Source organism: Vombatus ursinus, unplaced genomic scaffold, assembly GCF_900497805.2.
Source record: "Vombatus ursinus unplaced genomic scaffold, bare-nosed wombat genome assembly UNPS02012758.1, whole genome shotgun sequence".
Taxonomy (NCBI): Eukaryota; Metazoa; Chordata; class Mammalia; order Diprotodontia; family Vombatidae; genus Vombatus; species Vombatus ursinus.
The window spans coordinates 1,068,129-1,073,631 of record NW_020952536.1 but is presented as its reverse complement, the minus strand read 5'-3'; positions in this window follow the sequence as shown (position 1 = coordinate 1,073,631).

Sequence of the window (5,503 nt, the reverse complement as noted above, 5' to 3'; positions counted from 1 at the left end):
AGAGAACCATCCCCCAGTTCCCACGCCCTTATTTTGTATTCTGGGGGGAGGGGCCTTCTCTTCCCTTAGCCGGGTTTCGGCCCCCCGGCCTCCCCCACCCCCAAAGTTCTTACGTCCTGCTCCCGGCTCTCCCTGGCTTGCTTTCTCTCCCTGGTTTTCTTTCCTCCCCATAGCCCCTCTTCCCCGTGTCGCCGTCTCTCTCTCCTTGTCCTTCCGTCTCGCGACTCCCCTCTATTCTCCCGTGTCCTCGTTGCCCTCTCTCCGTTTTCTGGCTCTCTCTCCCTGTCCCTCTTTTTTTATTTCCCAATGGCCGACTCCATCTCTCTGGTTCTGGACAAGTATCAAATATATTGGTGGAGAGAGAGACAAGATTGGCTCCGTGTCGTCATTGCTGAGAGGGTACGGGGTTTGTATGTGGCACGAGTCGACTTGTTGTGGGCTGTTATTGAAACATGTTGGCAGAGAATATTAGAATCTTCAAATTGCAGTCTTCTAAACAACAGGATCTTAGAGTCCTTTTATTCTGAATTTCTAGATTCTTAGAATCCCAGGTTCCAGATTCTGAGAATTCTAGGACATCAGAATCTAGACTCGTAGAACTGAACAGAGGCAATGGGATGTGGTGGATTAAGCAAGGAGTTTGGAGTTAGGAGATCCGGATTCAAATTCTGCCTTACACACCTTACTAGCTGCATTGATCCTGGGCAAGTCCCCTAACCATTCAATGCCCTGGTCTCATCATTTATAAAATGGGAATAAGAATACTCAGAGACAACATGGTACCATGCAAAGTGCCTTGGAATGGAAGTTGGGAGGACTAGGGTTGTGTTCCTGTCTTTGCTACTTACTAGAAATTATGTGGTACAAGGGATAGAGCAATGGGCCCAGAGTCAGGAAGACCTGAGTTCAAATCCAACCTCAGATGCTTACTGACTATGCAACCCAGGCAAGTCAGCTAACCTCTGTCTGCCTTGGTTTCCTCATCAATAAAATGAAGATAATAATAGCATCTATGTCCCAAGGTTGTTTTGAGACTCAAATGAGATATTATTTGTCAAGTCCTTTGCTCACCTTAAAGTTCTAGGCAAATGCTAATGGTCGTTATTACTGATTTTAGAGGCACCATCTCATCTCCAAAGGGCTGCAGTTCTTCATCTGTGAAGTGATGAGTTGACTTGATGGCAGCTAAAGTCCCTTCCAGTTCTTAACCTAGTTCTCCATAAGAATCTGAGACCCCCAACTTTGAGAAGCTTTGAGTTGTAAAATACTGAAATCTTGGAAACCTGGGATCTTAGTGTGCAAACTCAGGAGTCATTGACTAAGCAATACCCACTGCCACACACTGGGGTGGGCATGAGATCAAAGAAAACAAAAGGTTCCTGCCTTTGAGGAGCTTACGTTCTACTGGGGGAGGTGGAGGGGGTACAACCTGTACTCAAGTATATCACTAGGGAAACTGAGGACAGACACAGCACAAATGACAGTGCTGGGAGGGATCGGGGAAGGGCTTTGCAAACTTCAAAGCGCAACACAAATGCCAGTTACTGTGAAGATTATTCCAAAAGTCCTGCTTAGGACCCCAGAGATTGGCTTATGTCCCACCTTCAGAAACTGAGAAAGCAAAAATCTTGTCCAAAGTCCCAAAGTGATTTAAGAAGCTGGGAGGGGCCAGGGCACCTGGTCTTATCTGCAGAGCGGAAGCCCAGCCTGGCAGCCTGGTATCAGCTACCAGCCTTAGTGGTCACTGCAAGAGGACGAACATAGGACCCTCTGAGCTGAGTGTGTGTATGTGTGTGTGAACAATAAAATTCACCAACTTCTTGGCCATAAGAAAAGCCTGGATCACCTCAGATGGAAGCTGGAGAAGTTGAAAAGGGTATTCTGTATATCAGAGAGCTCAGAATGGACAGATCAGAGCTGGGAGGGCCCTTAGAACAGAGAATTTCAGAGCTGGGAGGGCCTTAGAAGAGGCAATGTCAGGGCTGGGAGGGCCCTTAGAACAGGGAACGTCAGAGCTGGTAGAGGCCCTAGAGTGGAGAACATAATGTCAAAGCACGAATTAACCTTAGAGAGCAGGCAGACCCACCCCCACATTTTTAACAAGAGAGGGGAATGGAGGCTCAGCTAGGAGAAGGGACTTGTCCAAGATGCCAGAGCCTGGACTTGAGTGAGTTCTTCTGCCTCCAAGCCCACCATTGCTTCCATTTGGCTTCAGGAGCCATCAAAGACAGTGCAGGAAGAGACCCTAACAGAGCTCTCTGGTTTTCTTTTCACCCCATCCCTTCTGACACCCTCCTCCAGCCCACATCAATCTCAGGCCCTCCTTCCAGAACTCTTTCTGCCACAATCTCTCAATCCTGGAGACTCCGTTTCCCATAATTCCTTTGGACACAAACTCTATTCCCCACAATCCTCTTCTCCTGGGGAACTGAATCTCCCACAATCTCTCTCATTCATCACTCCATTCCCTAGAATCCGCCTCCTGGAGACTCCATCTCCCACAATCCTTTAGTCCTTAGATGGTCTGCAGTCAGCTCTTATGGGGGAACTCCATCTCCCATAATCCTTTACTTCTGGAAGCTCCATTTTATACAATCCCTATGCTCCAAGATTGCATCCTCCACAATTCTTTTCTCCTAGATGACTGGTCCCCACCATTCTCCAATCCCAGAACTTCGTCCCCCATTGGTTGTGCTTCCCTTAATGTCCCCTCCCACCTGCCCCTTCCCTTTCCCCCCAGGAACTACAGCTTCCATCAACTTCTTTTGAACTCAATTCACAATTGCCAAGTGATTCACTCACCACACACAGAGTTCCCCTAGACCCAGTCTAGTCCCATCAAGGACACATCCCCACTAAGGCTATAGCTACTGTAGGGAACAGGGCCCTCCAGGGATCTCTACTCTGATCCTGGAGAGAGTACAGTGGGTCCTGGGCCCTTTCCTAGGGCAGCCTGGTGTACAATAAAGAACATGGAATTTGGGGTCAGGTTACCAGAGTTTAAATCCTGGTTCTACCAGCTATGTGACTTTGGGTAAATTACTTGCCTTCTCTCGACTCCAATCATCTTATCCATATGTAGTACCTTCTGGGATCCCCCCTCAATTTATACTCATGGGTTAAGCTCCCAAGAGATGACTGCCACCTTGGTTTCTAGGGATAATCCTGTGTAGGAATGCTTGTGCTATAGCTTTTAAGCCCCTACTAGTGTGCTTCTCATTACTAGCCAGCCAGTAGCATTAATTAGCTTTTAGTGAAGGCATTTCAAATGCCCTAGGAAGAACAGTAATTATAAAAATAATTCTCCCTTATCAGCTAGGGCACACTCTGTGTCAGTTCTAAGAGTAGGTACAAGCTTAAAATAATATTATAGTGAGGAACATATAAGGAGTACAGATAGTCAAAATAACTTCATGATCTTGGTACTGAAGGGCCTTGATGCCATTTTTTCTGGACTCCACCAACCTTGATCCTTAATGATCAGGAGTAGTTTTTACCACCATTACTTTAATCATCAGCTAACATACTGCTGTGTCTTTCCAGGAAGAACAGAAATTTAGCCTAGGAATGATAAAAACATACCAAGATGGGTTGTCTCAGACACTTAACTCTGAAGTCCATTATATCTTCAAGGTCTCTTAGGAAAAGGTTTAGGCTTTCCTTTTGACAAAACTCCCCATTTCAGAGGTAGGCCCCCCAGTGAGAGATATCATACTAATGTATGGTGATCATACTGTACAGTTCTCAAATCTTCATCTCAGTAGGCTAGGTTATAAGTAGGCAGTAGACATTTTCCTAATATTACCAAATATGTCTGAGAGTATGGGTTCAACAGATTTTTAAAAATCTCTATCTTACTGGTCATCCTAAGCCCTAGGGGTTATAACTTTGTTTCTGTTGACCTTTTCATATATAAATGAGCCCCTCAAAGCCTTGGATCCTTTACTAGATATAGAATAAGTCACTTCTGAAAGTACTTTGCCATTATATTTTATTTTTTCCCTCTTTGATCCTTCTGAACTGTGAATTTGCTGAAGTCTAAAAAGGGCATACTCATAAAATAAAGAGGTTGAACTATTGCAGTTTAGGGGTGCTGGGAACCCCAAAATTCAAAGGGAAAAGGCATGGGTCCCGCCTTGAAAGAATTCAACTAAAGTCTTCTTTCAGTAAGAGACAAGGTTTGTTGTTTTGCCAATAGAAGCAGGTAGGACTTTTAAGAACTTGTGCTATTGTGATGCTTGTATTGACAAGCAGGCCAGACTCTTAAAGAATCTGGGCAATTTGGTAGATGAGACTGGCCTTTTTTATAGTGTGGCCAATAACCTGGGGTGACCCAGAGGTAACAGAAAAGGAATCTGGGGTGGGGCCAGGTGCAGACAAAGAGGGCCACATTGAAAGGGCAGTTGAAAGGATTATTAAGTGGGAAGCGCCAGGTGCTCCAGGCAAAAGCCAGGGACCTGGGCTAAGTGGGAAAGTCCAGGGCTTTTTAGAGGTTCATCATTAGCACCCGATCATTTTAATGAAGGAGACCCCACCCATCGAAGGATGGTGGCCAGGGAAGAGTATTTTGGATTGTTGGCAAGTGAAACCAATAGGACAGTTAATTGACACACCCTTTCAAGAACAATGGTAGTATTCATTTGATTAGAGTGTAAGGTAATTACTAGTAGAGGTAGTTTCATTCTTTAGCACTTAGTATCCTTATCACCTAGAACAGTGCCAGTCTTGAAGTTGTTGTTCACCCTTCATTTTCAAAGAGGACCAATGACATCACAGAGTGATGCCTTGACTTGTGAATGAATTGGATTTAAGTGAAGCAGAGTTACACAAAGTCATCAGCCTCACTCTTGTCCAGAGTCACCAAAGTTCAGTGGCAGGACATAAGTCAAGAGACTGTTTTGTAGTAGGAGCTTAATAAATACTCATTGATCAATTAGGCTTCCAGAACTGGAAATGGGGGTGGGGAAAGGAAAAATTGAGGTGCCTATTCATAATGGCAGATGGTGAGTAAAATCAAGTAAGACGGGGGCAGCTGGTAGGTCATGTAAAGCACTCACCATAACACCTAATTACTTATACCTCTCTGTTCTAAATCCTTCAAGATAATTTCCTTATCTCTTCCTTTAATTCTATGCTGAAGGGTATTTACAAGTTGCTCTGGAGCATCAAGCCTACTGAAACCCATAAGGCTTTTCCTACCAATAACTGAATATTAATTTTTAGTTTCTTCCATAAGACAACATTTTTACTCAGTTCTCTTATTCTGATTATTGCTTCTCCTAATCTGAGGATAGCACATGCACAGACTTTCTTTACATTTACCAACCTGGGGTCTGGGAATCTCCCAAAGCGGTCATCCAAGTCTGTTTTTGTTTGTTTGTTTTTTTCATTTTTTCTTACTGAGTCTGCTCACTTGTGAACCAGCCTCTAACAGTGTCAGCATGTGATTACCTCTGCCCTTGATTATGCCCAATGTTTGTTGCTGTTGCTTGCCCTTCATTCT